The following is a 17,628-nucleotide window of genomic DNA, read 5'->3' on the forward strand; positions in this document are numbered from 1 at the left end:
CTGTGAAGCACATTGCATCAGTAATAGCTGAGTCATTTAGGCACGACGATAGGGTAATAGCCCAAATGAGGGAGCAACGCAGGATATCACGATAGAAAACTGCTTAGAACTGACCAGTATTAACTGGAGAAAGGCGGGATCAAATATTCGAAAATGCATACCCGAAGGGATAGACGAAGTTCCAATCAAGTTAATTAATGAACTTGGCCCAAGAAGAGAGGAAACGCTAATAAAAGCATTGGAGAAAGCAGCAACAGGTTAAAGAATACGAGGGACAATGTTTTGAGGGAGACGATGCTGTGAAGCACATTGCGTCAGTAATAGCTGAGTCATTTAGGCACTACGATAGGCTATTAGCCCAAATGAGGGAGCAACGCAGGATATCACGATAGAAAACTGCTTAGAACTGACCAGTATTAACTGGAGAAAGGCGGGAGCAAATATTCAGTATGCATACGCGAAGGGATAGACGAAGTTCCAATCAAGTAAATAATGAACTTGGCCAAAGAGGCGAGGAAACGGTCATAAAAGCATTGGAGAAAGCAGCAACAGATTCAAGAATACGAAGGAAAATGATTAGAGGGAGACGATGCTGTGAAGCAAATTGCTTCAGTAATAGCTGAGTCATTTAGGCACGACGATAGGGTAATAGCCCAAATGAGGGTGCAAGGCAGGACATCAGAATAGAAAACAGCTTAAAACTGACCAGTATTAACTGGAAAAAGGCGGAAGCAAACATTCCGAAATGCACATCCGCAGTGATAGACGAACTTCCAATCAAGTTAATTAATGAACTTGGCCCAAGAAGCGAGGAAACGCTGATAAAAGCATTGGAAAAAGCAGCAACAGATTCAAGAATACGAAGGAAAATGTTTAGAGGGAGACGATACTGTGAAGCACATTGCATCAGTGTGCGCTGAGTCATTTAGGCAAGACGATAGGGTAATAGCCCAAATGAGGGAGCAACGCAGGACATCACAATAGAAAACAGCTTAAAACTGACCAGCATTAAATGGAAAAAGGCGGGTGCAATCATTCCGAAATGCACAACCGCAGTGATAGACAAATTTCCAACCAAGTTAATTAATGAACTTGGCCCAAGAAGCGAGGAAACGCTCATAAATTCATTGGAGAAAGCAGACAAGATTCAAGAATACGAAGGAAATTGTTTAGAGGGAGAGAATGCTGTGAAACACATTGCATCAGTAATAGCTGAGTGATTTAGGCACGACGATAGGGTAATAGCCCAAATGAGGGAGCAACGCAGGATATCACAATATAAAACTGGTTAGAACTGACCAGTATTAACTTGAGAAAGGTGGGAGCAAATATTCAATATGCATACCCGAAGGGATAGACGAAGTTCCAATAAAGTTAATTAATGAACTTGGCCCAAGAGGCGAGGAAACGCTCATAAAAGCATTGAAGAAAGCAGCAACAGATTCAAGAATACGAAGAAAAATGATTAGAGGGAGACGATGCTGTGAAGCAGATTGCATCAGTAATAGCTGAGTTATTTAGTCACGGCGATGGGGTAATAGCCCAAATGAGGGAGCAACGCAGGACATCACAATAGAAAACAGCTTAAAGCTGACCAGTATTAACTGGAAAAAGGCGGAAGCAAACATTCGAAAATGCATACCCGAAGGGATAGACGAAGTTCCAATCAAGTTAATTAATGAACTTGGCGCAAGAAGCGAAGAAACGCCGAAAAGCATTGGAGAAAGCAGCAACAGATTGAAGATTACGAGAGAAAATGTTTAGAGGGAGACGATGCTGTGAAGCACATTGCATCAGTAATAGCTGAGTCATTTAGGCACGACGATAGGGTAATAGCCCAAATGAGGGAGCAACGCAGGATATCACGATAGAAAACTGCTTAGAACTGACCAGTATTAACTGGAGAAAGGCGGGATCGAATATTCGAAAATGCATACCCGAAGGGATAGACGAAGTTCCAATCAAGTTAATTAATGAACTTGGCCCAAGAAGAGAGGAAACGCTAATAAAAGCATTGGAGAAAGCAGCAACAGGTTAAAGAATACGAGGGACAATGTTTTGAGGGAGACGATGCTGTGAAGCACATTGCGTCAGTAATAGCTGAGTCATTTAGGCACTACGATAGGGTAATAGCCCAAATGAGGGAGCAACGCAGGATATCACGTTAGAAAACTGCTTAGAACTGACCAGTATTAACTGGAGAAAGGCGGGAGCAAATATTCAGTATGCATACGCGAAGGGATAGACGAAGTTCCAATCAAGGTAATTAATGAACTTGGCCAAAGAGGCGAGGAAACGGTCATAAAAGCATTGGAGAAAGCAGCAACAGATTCAAGAATACGAAGGAAAATGATTAGAGGGAGACGATGCTGTGAAGCAGATTGCATCAGTAATAGCTGAGTCATTTAGGCACGACGATAGGGTAATAGCCCAAATGAGGGAGCAAGGCAGGACATCAGAATAGAAAACAGCTTAAAACTGACCAGTATTAACTGGAAAAAGGCGGAAGCAAACATTCCGAAATGCACATCCGCAGTGATAGACGAAGTTCCAATCAAGTTAATTAATGAACTTGGCCCAAGAAGCGAGGAAACGCTGATAAAAGCATTGGGGAAAGCAGCAACAGATTCAAGAATACGAAGGAAATTGTTTAGAGGGAGACGATGCTGTGAAGCACATTGCATCAGTAATAGCTGAGTCATTTAGGCACGACGGTAGGGTAATAGCCCAAATGAGCTAGCAACGCAGGACATCACAATAGAAAACAGCTTAAAACTGACCAGCATTAAATGGAAAAAGGCGGGTGCAATCATTCCGATATGCACAACCGCAGTGATAGACAAATTTCCAACCAAGGTAATTAATGAACTTGACCCAAGAAACGAGGAAACGCTCATAAAAGCATTGGAGAAAGCAGACAAGATTCAAGAATACGAAGGAAATTGTTTAGAGGGAGAGAATGCTGTGAAACACATTGCATCAGTAATAGCTGAGTGATTTAGGCACGACGATAGGGTAATAGCCCAAATGAGGGAGCAACGCAGGATATCACAATATAAAACTGGTTAGAACTGACCAGTATTAACTTGAGAAAGGTGGGAGCAAATATTCAATATGCATACCCGAAGGGATAGACGAAGTTCCAATAAAGTTAATTAATGAACTTGGCCCAAGAGGCGAGGAAACGCTCATAAAAGCATTGAAGAAAGCAGCAACAGATTCAAGAATACGAAGAAAAATGATTAGAGGGAGACGATGCTGTGAAGCAGATTGCATCAGTAATAGCTGAGTTATTTAGTCACGGCGATGGGGTAATAGCCCAAATGAGGGAGCAACGCAGGACATCACAATAGAAAACAGCTTAAAGCTGACCAGTATTAACTGGAAAAAGGCGGAAGCAAACATTCGAAAATGCATACCCGAAGGGATAGACGAAGTTCCAATCAAGTTAATTAATGAACTTGGCGCAAGAAGCGAAGAAACGCCGAAAAGCATTGGAGAAAGCAGCAACAGATTGAAGATTACGAGAGAAAATGTTTAGAGGGAGACGATGCTGTGAAGCACATTGCATCAGTAATAGCTGAGTCATTTAGGCACGACGATAGGGTAATAGCCCAAATGAGGGAGCAACGCAGGATATCACGATAGAAAACTGCTTAGAACTGACCAGTATTAACTGGAGAAAGGCGGGATCAAATATTCGAAAATGCATACCCGAAGGGATAGACGAAGTTCCAATCAAGTTAATTAATGAACTTGGCCCAAGAAGAGAGGAAACGCTAATAAAAGCATTGGAGAAAGCAGCAACAGGTTAAAGAATACGAGGGACAATGTTTTGAGGGAGACGATGCTGTGAAGCACATTGCGTCAGTAATAGCTGAGTCATTTACCCACTACGATAGGGTAATAGCCCAAATGAGGGAGCAACGCAGGATATCACGATAGAAAACTGCTTAGAACTGACCAGTATTAACTGGAGAAAGGCGGGAGCAAATATTCAGTATGCATACGCGAAGGGATAGACGAAGTTCCAATCAAGTAAATAATGAACTTGGCCAAAGAGGCGAGGAAACGGTCATAAAAGCATTGGAGAAAGCAGCAACAGATTCAAGAATACGAAGGAAAATGATTAGAGGGAGACGATGCTGTGAAGCAGATTGCATCAGTAATAGCTGAGTCATTTAGGCACGACGATAGGGTAATAGCCCAAATGAGGGAGCAAGGCAGGACATCAGAATAGAAAACAGCTTAAAACTGACCAGTATTAACTGGATAAAGGCGGAAGCAAACATTCCGAAATGCACATCCGCAGTGATAGACGAAGTTCCAATCAAGTTAATTAATGAACTTGGCCCAAGAAGCGAGGAAACGCTGATAAAAGCATTGGAGAAAGCAGCAACAGATTCAAGAATACGAAGGAAATTGTTTAGAGGGAGACGATGCTGTGAAGCACATTGCATCAGTAATAGCTGAGTCATTTGGGCACGACGGTAGGGTAATAGCCCAAGTGAGCTAGCAACGCAGCACATCACAATAGAAAACAGCTTAAAACTGACCAGCATTAAATGGAAAAAGGCGGTTGCAATCATTCCGAAATGCACAACCGCAGTGATAGACAAATTTCCAACCAAGGTAATTAATGAACTTGGCCCAAGAAACGAGGAAACGCTCATAAAAGCATTGGAGAAAGCAGACAAGATTCAAGAATACGAAGGAAATTGTTTAGAGGGAGAGAATGCTGTGAAACACATTGCATCAGTAATAGCTGAGTGATTTAGGCACGACGATAGGGTAATAGCCCAAATGAGGGAGCAACGCAGGATATCACAATATAAAACTGGTTAGAACTGACCAGTATTAACTTGAGAAAGGTGGGAGCAAATATTCAATATGCATACGCGAAGGGATAGACGAAGTTCCAATAAAGTTAATTATTGAACTTGGCCCAAGAGGCGAGGAAACGCTCATAAAAGCATTGAAGAAAGCAGCAACAGATTCAAGAATACGAAGAAAAATGATTAGAGGGAGACGATGCTGTGAAGCAGATTGCATCAGTAATAGCTGAGTTATTTAGTCACGGCGATGGGGTAATAGCCCAAATGAGGGAGCATTGCAGGACATCACAATAGAAAACAGCTTAAAGCTGACCAGTATTAACTGGAAAAAGGCGGAAGCAAACATTCGAAAATGCATACCCGAAGGGATAGACGAAGTTCCAATCAAGTTAATTAATGAACTTGGCGCAAGAAGCGAAGAAACGCCGAAAAGCATTGGAGAAAGCAGCAACAGATTGAAGATTACGAGAGAAAATGTTTAGAGGGAGACGATGCTGTGAAGCACATTGCATCAGTAATAGCTGAGTCATTTAGGCACGACGATAGGGTAATAGCCCAAATGAGGGAGCAACGCAGGATATCACGATAGAAAACTGCTTAGAACTGACCAGTATTAACTGGAGAAAGGCGGGATCAAATATTCGAAAATGCATACCCGAAGGGATAGACGAAGTTCCAATCAAGGTAATTAATGAACTTGGCCCAAGAAGAGAGGAAACGCTAATAAAAGCATTGGAGAAAGCAGCAACAGGTTAAAGAATACGAGGGACAATGTTTTGAGGGAGACGATGCTGTGAAGCACATTGCGTCAGTAATAGCTGAGTCATTTAGGCACTACGATAGGGTAATAGCCCAAATGAGGGAGCAACGCAGGATATCACGTTAGAAAACTGCTTAGAACTGACCAGTATTAACTGGAGAAAGGCGGGAGCAAATATTCAGTATGCATACGCGAAGGGATAGACGAAGTTCCAATCAAGTTAATTAATGAACTTGGCCAAAGAGGCGAGGAAACGGTCATAAAAGCATTGGAGAAAGCAGCAACAGATTCAAGAATACGAAGGAAAATGATTAGAGGGAGACGATGCTGTGAAGCAGATTGCGTCAGTAATAGCTGAGTCATTTAGGCACGACGATAGGGTAATAGCCCAAATGAGGGAGCAAGGCAGGACATCAGAATAGAAAACAGCTTAAAACTGACCAGTATTAACTGGAAAAAGGCGGAAGCAAACATTCCGAAATGCACATCCGCAGTGATAGACGAAGTTCCAATCAAGTTAATTAATGAACTTGGCCCAAGAAGCGAGGAAACGCTGATAAAAGCATTGGGGAAAGCAGCAACAGATTCAAGAATACGAAGGAAATTGTTTAGAGGGAGACGATGCTGTGAAGCACATTGCATCAGTAATAGCTGAGTCATTTAGGCACGACGGTAGGGTAATAGCCCAAATGAGCTAGCAACGCAGGACATCACAATAGAAAACAGCTTAAAACTGACCAGCATTAAATGGAAAAAGGCGGGTGCAATCATTCCGATATGCACAACCGCAGTGATAGACAAATTTCCAACCAAGGTAATTAATGAACTTGACCCAAGAAACGAGGAAACGCTCATAAAAGCATTGGAGAAAGCAGACAAGATTCAAGAATACGAAGGAAATTGTTTAGAGGGAGAGAATGCTGTGAAACACATTGCATCAGTAATAGCTGAGTGATTTAGGCACGACGATAGGGTAATAGCCCAAATGAGGGAGCAACGCAGGATATCACAATATAAAACTGGTTAGAACTGACCAGTATTAACTTGAGAAAGGTGGGAGCAAATATTCAATATGCATACCCGAAGGGATAGACGAAGTTCCAATAAAGTTAATTAATGAACTTGGCCCAAGAGGCGAGGAAACGCTCATAAAAGCATTGAAGAAAGCAGCAACAGATTCAAGAATACGAAGAAAAATGATTAGAGGGAGACGATGCTGTGAAGCAGATTGCATCAGTAATAGCTGAGTTATTTAGTCACGGCGATGGGGTAATAGCCCAAATGAGGGAGCAACGCAGGACATCACAATAGAAAACAGCTTAAAGCTGACCAGTATTAACTGGAAAAAGGCGGAAGCAAACATTCGAAAATGCATACCCGAAGGGATAGACGAAGTTCCAATCAAGTTAATTAATGAACTTGGCGCAAGAAGCGAAGAAACGCCGAAAAGCATTGGAGAAAGCAGCAACAGATTGAAGATTACGAGAGAAAATGTTTAGAGGGAGACGATGCTGTGAAGCACATTGCATCAGTAATAGCTGAGTCATTTAGGCACGACGATAGGGTAATAGCCCAAATGAGGGAGCAACGCAGGATATCACGATAGAAAACTGCTTAGAACTGACCAGTATTAACTGGAGAAAGGCGGGATCAAATATTCGAAAATGCATACCCGAAGGGATAGACGAAGTTCCAATCAAGTTAATTAATGAACTTGGCCCAAGAAGAGAGGAAACGCTAATAAAAGCATTGGAGAAAGCAGCAACAGGTTAAAGAATACGAGGGACAATGTTTTGAGGGAGACGATGCTGTGAAGCACATTGCGTCAGTAATAGCTGAGTCATTTACCCACTACGATAGGGTAATAGCCCAAATGAGGGAGCAACGCAGGATATCACGATAGAAAACTGCTTAGAACTGACCAGTATTAACTGGAGAAAGGCGGGAGCAAATATTCAGTATGCATACGCGAAGGGATAGACGAAGTTCCAATCAAGTAAATAATGAACTTGGCCAAAGAGGCGAGGAAACGGTCATAAAAGCATTGGAGAAAGCAGCAACAGATTCAAGAATACGAAGGAAAATGATTAGAGGGAGACGATGCTGTGAAGCAGATTGCATCAGTAATAGCTGAGTCATTTAGGCACGACGATAGGGTAATAGCCCAAATGAGGGAGCAAGGCAGGACATCAGAATAGAAAACAGCTTAAAACTGACCAGTATTAACTGGAAAAAGGCGGAAGCAAACATTCCGAAATGCACATCCGCAGTGATAGACGAAGTTCCAATCAAGTTAATTAATGAACTTGGCCCAAGAAGCGAGGGAACGCTGATAAAAGCATTGGGGAAAGCAGCAACAGATTCAAGAATACGAAGGAAATTGTTTAGAGGGAGACGATGCTGTGAAGCACATTGCATCAGTAATAGCTGAGTCATTTAGGCACGACGGTAGGGTAATAGCCCAAATGAGCTAGCAACGCAGGACATCACAATAGAAAACAGCTTAAAACTGACCCGCATTAAATGGAAAAAGGCGGGTGCAATCATTCCGATATGCACAACCGCAGTGATAGACAAATTTCCAACCAAGGTAATTAATGAACTTGACCCAAGAAACGAGGAAACGCTCATAAAAGCATTGGAGAAAGCAGACAAGATTCAAGAATACGAAGGAAATTGTTTAGAGGGAGAGAATGCTGTGAAACACATTGCATCAGTAATAGCTGAGTGATTTAGGCACGACGATAGGGTAATAGCCCAAATGAGGGAGCAACGCAGGTTATCACAATAGAAAACTGCTTATAACTGACCAGTATTAACTGGAAAAATGCGGAAGCAAACATTCCGAAATGCACATCCTCAGTGATAGACGAAGTTCCAATCAAGTTAATTAATGAACTTGGCACAAGAGGCGAAGAAACGCCGAAAAGCATTGGAGAAAGCAGCAACAGATTGAAGATTACGAGAGAAAATGTTTAGAGGGAGACGATGCTGTGAAGCACTATGCATCAGTAATAGCTGAGTCATTTAGGCACGACGATAGGGTAATAGCCCAAATGAGCGAGCAACGCAGGATATCACGATAGAAAACTGCTTAGAACTGACCAGTATTAACTGGAGAAAGGCGGGATCAAATATTCGAAAATGCATACCCGAAGGGATAGACGAAGTTCCAATCAAGTTAATTAATGAACTTGGCCCAAGAAGAGAGGAAACGCTAATAAAAGCATTGGAGAAAGCAGCAGCAGGTTAAAGAATACGAGGGACAATGTTTTGAGGGAGCTGATGCTGTGAAGCACATTGCGTCAGTTATAGCTGAGTCATTTAGGCACTACGATAGGGTAATAGCCCAAATGAGGGAGCAACGCAGGATATCACGATAGAAAACTGCTTAGAACTGACCAGTATTACCTGTAGAAAGGCGGGAGCAAATATTCAGTATGCATACGCGAAGGGATAGACGAAGTTCCAATCAAGTTAATTAATGAACTTGGCCAAAGAGGCGAGGAAACGGTCATAAAAGCATTGGAGAAAGCAGCAACAGATTCAAGAATACGAAGGAAAATGATTAGAGGGAGACGATGCTGTGAAGCAGATTGCATCAGTAATAGCTGAGTCATTTAGGCACGACGATAGGGTAATAGCCCAAATGAGGGAGCAAGGCAGGACATCAGAATAGAAAACAGCTTAAAACTGACCAGTATTAACTGAAAAAAGGCGGAAGCAAACATTCCGAAATGCACATCCGCAGTGATAGACGAAGTTCCAATCAAGTTAATTAATGAACTTGGCCCAAGAAGCGAGGAAACGCTGATAAAAGCATAGGAGAAAGCAGCAACAGATTCAAGAATACGAAGGAAAATGTTTAGAGGGAGACGATACTGTGAAGCACATTGCATCAGTGAGCGCTGAGTCATTTAGGCACGACGATAGGGTAATAACCCAAATGAGGGAGCAACGCAGGACATCACAATAGAAAACAGCTTAAAACTGACCAGCATTAAATGGAAAAAGGCGGGTGCAATCATTCCGAAATGCACAACCGCAGTGATAGACAAATTTCCAACCAAGTTAATTAATGAACTTGGCCCAAGAAGCGAGGAAACGCTCATAAAAGCATTGGAGAAAGCAGACAAGATTCAAGAATACGAAGGAAATTGTTTAGAGGGAGAGAATCCTGTGAAACACATTGCATCAGTAATAGCTGAGTGATTTAGGCACGACGATAGGGTAATAGCCCAAATGAGGGAGCAACGCAGGATATCACAATATAAAACTGGTTAGAACTGACCAGTATTAACTGGAGAAAGGTGGGAGCAAATATTCAATATGCATACCCGAAGGGATAGACGAAGTTCCAATCAAGTTAATTAATGAACTTGGTGCAAGAGGCGAGGAAACGCTCATAAATTCATTGAAGAAAGCAGCAACAGATTCAAGAATACGAAGAAAAATGATTAGAGGGAGACGATGCTGTGAAGCAGATTGCATCAGCAATAGCTGAGTTATTTAGGCACGGCGATGGGGTAATAGCCCGAATGAGGGAGCAACGCAGGACATCACAATAGAAAACAGCTTAAAGCTGACCAGTATTAACTGGGAAAAGGTGGAAGCAATCATTCGAAAATGCATACGCGAAGGGATAGACGAAGTTCCAATCAAGTTAATTAATGAACTTGGCACAAGAGGCGAAGAAACGCTGAAAAGCATTGGAGAAAGTAGCAACAGATTGAAGATTACGAGAGAAAATGTTTAGAGGGAGACGATGCTGTGAAGCACATTGCATCAGTAATAGCTGAGTCATTTAGGCACGACGATAGGGTAATAGCCCAAATGAGGGAGCAACGCAGGATATCACGATAGAAAACTGCTTAGAACTGACCAGTATTAACTGGAGAAAGGCGGGATCAAATATTCGAAAATGCATACCCGAAGGGATAGACGAAGTTCCAATCAAGTTAATTAATGAACTTGGCCCAAGAAGAGAGGAAACGCTAATAAAAGCATTGGAGAAAGCAGCAACAGGTTAAAGAATACGAGGGACAATGTTTTGAGGGAGACGATGCTGTGAAGCACATTGCGTCAGTAATAGCTGAGTCATTTAGGCACGACGATAGGGTAATAGCCGAAATGAGGGAGCAACGCAGGATATCACGATAGAAAACTGCATAGAACTGACCAGTATTAACTGGAGAAAGGCGGGAGCAAATATTCAATATGCATACCCGAAGGGATAGACGAAGTTCCAATCAAGTTAAATAATGAACTTGGCCCAAGAGTCGAGGAAACGGTCCTAAAAGCATTGGAGAAAGCAGCAACAGATTCAAGAATACGAAGGAAAATGGTTAGAGGGAGACGATGCTGTGAAGCAGATTGCATCAGTAATAGCTGAGTAATTTAGGCACGACGATAGGGTAATAGCCCAAATGAGGGAGCAAGGCAGGACATCAGAATAGAAAACAGCTTAAAACTGACCAGTAATAACTGGAAAAAGGCGGAAGCAAGCATTCCGAAATGCACATCCGCAGTGATAGACGAAGTTCCAATCAAGTTAATTAATGAACTTGGCCCAAGAAGCGAGTAAACGCTGATAAAAGCATTGGAGAAAGCAGCAACAGATTAAAGAATACGAGGGAAATGTTTAGAGGGGGACGATACTGTGAAGCACATTGCATCAGTAAGCGCTGAGTCATTTAGACACGACGATAGGGTAATAGCCCAAATGAGGGAGCAATGCAGGACAGCACAATAGAAAACAGCTTAAAACTGACCAGTAATAACTGGAAAAAGGCGGAAGCAAACATTACGAAATGCACATCCGCAGTGATAGACGAAGTTCCAATCAAGTTAATTAATGAACTTGGCCCAAGAAGCGAGTAAACGCTGATAAAAGCATTGGAGAAAGCAGCAACCGATTCAAGAATACGAAGGAAAAGGTTTAGAGGGAGGCGATACTGTGAAGCACATTGCACCAGTAATAGCTGAGTCGTTTAGGCACTACGATAGGGTAATAGCCCAAATGAGGGAGCAACGCAGGATATCACAACAGAAAACTGCTTAGGACTGACCAGTATTAACTGGAAAAAGGCGGGAGCAAATATTCGAAAATGCATACCCGAAGGGATAGACGAAGTTCCAATCAAGTTAATAATGAACTTGGCACAAGAGGCGAAGAAACGCTGAAAAGCATTGGAAAAAGCAGCAACAGATTGAAGATTACGAGGGAAAATGTTTAGAGGGAGACGATGGTGTGAAGCACATTGCATCAGTAATAGCTGAGTCATTTAGGCACGACGATAGGGTAATAGCCCAAATGAGGGAGCAAGGCAGGACATCAGAATAGAAAACAGCTTAAAACTGACCAGTATTAACTGGAAAAATGCGGAAGCAAACTTTCCGAAATGCACATCCGCAGTGATAGACGAAGTTTCAATCAAGTTAATTATTGAACTTGGCCCAAGAGGCGAGGAAACGCTCATAAAAGCATTGGAGAAAGCAGCAACAGATTGAAGATTACGAGGAAAAATGTTTAGAGGGAGACGATGCTGTGAAGCACATTGCATCAGTAATAGCTGTGTCATTTAGGCACGATGATAGGTTAATAGCCCAAATGAGGGAGCAACGCAGGATATCACAATAGAAAACTGGATAGAACTGACCAGTATTAACTGGAGAAAGGCGGGAGCAAATATTCGAAAATGCATACCCGAAGGGATAGGCGAAGTTCCAATAAAGTAATTAAAGAACTTGGCCTAAGAGGCGAGGAAACGCTCATAAAAGCATTGGAGAAAGCAGCAACAGATTCAAGAATACGAAGGAAATTGTTTAGAGGGAGACGATGCTGTGAAGCACATTGCATCAGTAATAGCTGAGTCATTTAGGCACGACGGTAGGGTAATAGCCCAAATGAGCTAGCAACGCAGGACATCACAATAGAAAACAGCTTAAAACTGACCAGCATTAAATGGAAAAAGGCGGGTGCAATCATTCCGAAATGCACAACCGCAGTGATAGACAAATTTCCAACCAAGGTAATTAATGAACTTGGCTCAAGAAACGAGGAAACGCTCATAAAAGCATTGGAGAAAGCAGACAAGATTCAAGAATACGAAGGAAATTGTTTAGAGGGAGAGAATGCTGTGAAACACATTGCATCAGTAATAGCTGAGTGATTTAGGCACGACGATAGGGTAATAGCCCAAATGAGGGAGCAACGCAGGATATCACAATATAAAACTGGTTAGAACTGACCAGTATTAACTGGAGAAAGGTGGGAGCAAATATTCGAAAATGCATACCCGAAGGGATAGGGGAAGTTCCAATCAAGTTAATTAATGAACTTGGCTCAAGAGGCGAGGAAACGCTCATAAAAGCATTGGAGAAAGCAGCAACAGATTCAAGAATACGAAGGAAATTGTTTAGAGGGAGACGATGCTGTGAAGCACATTGCATCAGTAATAGCTGAGTCATTTAGGCACGACGGTAGGGTAATAGCCCAAATGAGCTAGCAATGCAGGACATCACAATAGAAAACAGCTTAAAACTGACCAGCATTAAATGGGAAAAGGCGGGAGCAATCATTCCGAAATGCACATCCGCAGTGATAGACGAAGTTCCAATCAAGTTAATTAATGAACTTGGCCCAAGAAGCGAGGAAACGCTCATAAAAGCATTGGAGAAAGCAGCAACAGATTCAAGAATACGAAGGAAAATGTTTAGAGGGAGACGATACTGTGAAGCACATTGCATCAGTGAGCGCTGAGTCATTTAGGCACGACGATAGGGTAATAACCCAAATGAGGGAGCAACGCAGGACATCACAATAGAAAACAGCTTAAAACTGACCAGCATTAAATGGAAAAAGGCGGGTGCAATCATTCCGAAATGCACAACCGCAGTGATAGACAAATTTCCAACCAAGTTAATTAATGAACTTGGCCCAAGAAGCGAGGAAACGCTCATAAAAGCATTGGAGAAAGCAGCAACAGATTCAAGAATACGAAGAAAAATGATTAGAGGGAGACGATGCTGTGAAGCAGATTGCATCAGTAATAGCTGAGTTATTTAGTCACGGCGATGGGGTAATAGCCCAAATGAGGGAGCAACGCAGGACATCACAATAGAAAACAGCTTAAAGCTGACCAGTATTACCTGGAAAAAGGCGGAAGCAAACATTCGAAAATGCATACCCGAAGGGATAGACGAAGTTCCAATCAAGTTAATTAATGAACTTGGCACAAGAGGCGAAGAAACGCCGAAAAGCATTGGAGAAAGCAGCAACAGATTGAAGAATACGAGAGAAAATGTTTAGAGGGAGACGATGCTGTGAAGCACATTGCGTCAGTAATAGCTGAGTCATTTAGGCACTACGATAGGGTAATAGCCCAAATGAGGGAGCAACGCAGGATATCACGATAGAAACTGCTTAGAACTGACCAGTATTAACTGGAGAAAGGCGGGATCAAATATTCGAAAATGCATACCCGAAGGGATAGACGAAGTTCCAATCAAGTTAATTAATGAACTTGGCCCAAGAAGAGAGGAAACGCTAATAAAAGCATTGGAGAAAGCAGCAACAGGTTAAAGAATACGAGGGACAATGTTTTGAGGGAGACGATGCTGTGAAGCACATTGCGTCAGTAATAGCTGAGTCATTTAGGCACGACGATAGGGTAATAGCCCAAATGAGGGAGCAACGCAGGATATCACAATAGAAAACAGCTTAAAACTGACCAGTATTAACTGAAAAAATGCGGAAGCAAACTTTCCGAAATGCACATCCGCAGTGATAGACGAAGTTTCAATCAAGTAAATAATGAACTTGGCCCAAGAGGCGAGGAAACGCTCATAAATGCATTGGAGAAAGCAGCAACAGATTGAAGATTACGAGGGAAAATGTTTAGAGGGAGACGATGCTGTGAAGCACATTGCATCAGTAATAGCTGAGTCATTTAGGCACGATGATAGGTTAATAGCCCAAATGAGGGAGCAACGCAGGCTATCACAATAGAAAACTGGATAGAACTGACCAGTATTAACTGGAGAAAGGCGGGAGCAAATATTCGAAAATGCATACCCGAAGGGATAGGGGAAGTTCCAATCAAGTTAATTAATGAACTTGGCTCAAGAGGCGAGGAAACGCTCATAAAAGCATTGGAGAAAGCAGCAACAGATTCAAGAATACGAAGGAAATTGTTTAGAGGGAGACGATGCTGTGAAGCACATTGCATCAGTAATAGCTGAGTCATTTAGGCACGACGGTAGGGTAATAGCCCAAATGAGCTAGCAATGCAGGACATCACAATAGAAAACAGCTTAAAACTGACCAGCATTAAATGGGAAAAGGCGGGAGCAATCATTCCGAAATGCACATCCGCAGTGATAGACGAAGTTCCAATCAAGTTAATTAATGAACTTGGCCCAAGAAGCGAGGAAACGCTCATAAAAGCATTGGAGAAAGCAGCAACAGATTCAAGAATACGAAGGAAAATGTTTAGAGGGAGACGATACTGTGAAGCACATTGCATCAGTGAGCGCTGAGTCATTTAGGCACGACGATAGGGTAATAACCCAAATGAGGGAGCAACGCAGGACATCACAATAGAAAACAGCTTAAAACTGACCAGCATTAAATGGAAAAAGGCGGGTGCAATCATTCCGAAATGCACAACCGCAGTGATAGACAAATTTCCAACCAAGTTAATTAATGAACTTGGCCCAAGAAGCGAGGAAACGCTCATAAAAGCATTGGAGAAAGCAGACAAGATTCAAGAATACGAAGGAAATTGTTTAGAGGGAGAGAATGCTGTGAAACACATTGCATCAGTAATAGCTGAGTGATTTAGGCACGACGATAGGGTAATAGCCCAAATGAGGGAGCAACGCTGGATATCACAATATAAAACTGGTTAGAACTGACCAGTATTAACTGGAGAAAGGTGGGAGCAAATATTCAATATGCATACCCGAAGGGATAGACGAAGTTCCAATCAAGTTAATTAATGAACTTGGTGCAAGAGGCGAGGAAACGCTCATAAAAGCATTGAAGAAAGCAGCAACAGATTCAAGAATACGAAGAAAAATGATTAGAGGGAGACGATGCTGTGAAGCAGATTGCATCAGCAATAGCTGAGTTATTTAGGCACGGCGATGGGGTAATAGCCCGAATGAGGGAGCAACGCAGGACATCACAATAGAAAACAGCTTAAAGCTGACCAGTATTAACTGGAAAAAGGCGGAAGCAATCATTCGAAAATGCATACCCGAAGGGATAGACGAAGTTCCAATCAAGTTAATTAATGAACTTGGCACAAGAGGCGAAGAAACGCTGAAAAGCATTGGAGAAAGTAGCAACAGATTGAAGATTACGAGAGAAAATGTTTAGAGGGAGACGATGCTGTGAAGCACATTGCATCAGTAATAGCTGAGTCATTTAGGCACGACGATAGGGTAATAGCCCAAATGAGGGAGCAACGCAGGATATCACGATAGAAAACTGCTTAGAACTGACCAGTATTAACTGGAGAAAGGCGGGATCAAATATTGGAAAATGCATACCCGAAGGGATAGACGAAGTTCCAATCAAGTTAATTAATGAACTTGGCCCAAGAAGAGAGGAAACGCTAATAAAAGCATTGGAGAAAGCAGCAACAGGTTAAAGAATACGAGGGACAATGTTTTGAGGGAGACGATGCTGTGAAGCACATTGCGTCAGTAATAGCTGAGTCATTTAGGCACGACGATAGGGTAATAGCCGAAATGAGGGAGCAACGCAGGATATCACGATAGAAAACTGCATAGAACTGACCAGTATTAACTGGAGAAAGGCGGGAGCAAATATTCAATATGCATACCCGAAGGGATAGACGAAGTTCCAATCAAGTTAATTAATGAACTTGGCCCAAGAGTCGAGGAAACGGTCCTAAAAGCATTGGAGAAAGCAGCAACAGATTCAAGAATACGAAGGAAAATGGTTAGAGGGAGACGATGCTGTGAAGCAGATTGCATCAGTAATAGCTGAGTAATTTAGGCACGACGATAGGGTAATAGCCCAAATGAGGGAGCAAGGCAGGACATCAGAATAGAAAACAGCCTAAAACTGACCAGTAATAACTGGAAAAAGGCGGAAGCAAGCATTCCGAAATGCACATCGGCAGTGATAGACGAAGTTCCAATCAAGTTAATTAATGAACTTGGCCCAAGAAGCGAGTAAACGCTGATAAAAGCATTGGAGAAAGCAGCAACAGATTAAAGAATACGAAGGAAAATGTTTAGAGGGGGACGATACTGTGAAGCACATTGCATCAGTAAGCGCTGAGTCATTTAGACACGACGATAGGGTAATAGCCCAAATTAGGGAGCAATGCAGGACAGCACAATAGAAAACAGCTTAAAACTGACCAGTAATAACTGGAAAAAGGCGGAAGCAAACATTACGAAATGCACATCCGCAGTGATAGACGAAGTTCCAATCAAGTTAATTAATGAACTTGGCCCAAGAAGCGAGTAAGCGCTGATAAAAGCATTGGAGAAAGCAGCAACCGATTCAAGAATACGAAGGAAAAGGTTTAGAGGGAGGCGATACTTTGAAGCACATTGCACCAGTAATAGCTGAGTCGTTTAGGCACTACGATAGGGTAATAGCCCAAATGAGGGAGCAACGCAGGATATCACAACAGAAAACTGCTTAGAACTGACCAGTATTAACTGGAAAAAGGCGGGAGCAAATATTCGAAAATGCATACCCGAAGGGATAGACGAAGTTCCAATCAAGTTAATAATGAACTTGGCACAAGAGGCGAAGAAACGCTGAAAAGCATTGGAAAAAGCAGCAACAGATTGAAGATTACGAGGGAAAATGTTTAGAGGGAGACGATGGTGTGAAGCACATTGCATCAGTATACCTGAGTCATTTAGGCACGACGATAGGGTAATAGCCCAAATGAGCTAGCAACGCAGGACATCACAATAGAAAACAGCTTAAAACTGACCAGCATTAAATGGAAAAAGGCGGGTGCAATCATTCCGAAATGC

This window comes from Amblyomma americanum, chromosome 7 (assembly GCF_052857255.1).
Source record: "Amblyomma americanum isolate KBUSLIRL-KWMA chromosome 7, ASM5285725v1, whole genome shotgun sequence".
In the NCBI taxonomy this organism is placed as follows: Eukaryota; Metazoa; Arthropoda; class Arachnida; order Ixodida; family Ixodidae; genus Amblyomma; species Amblyomma americanum.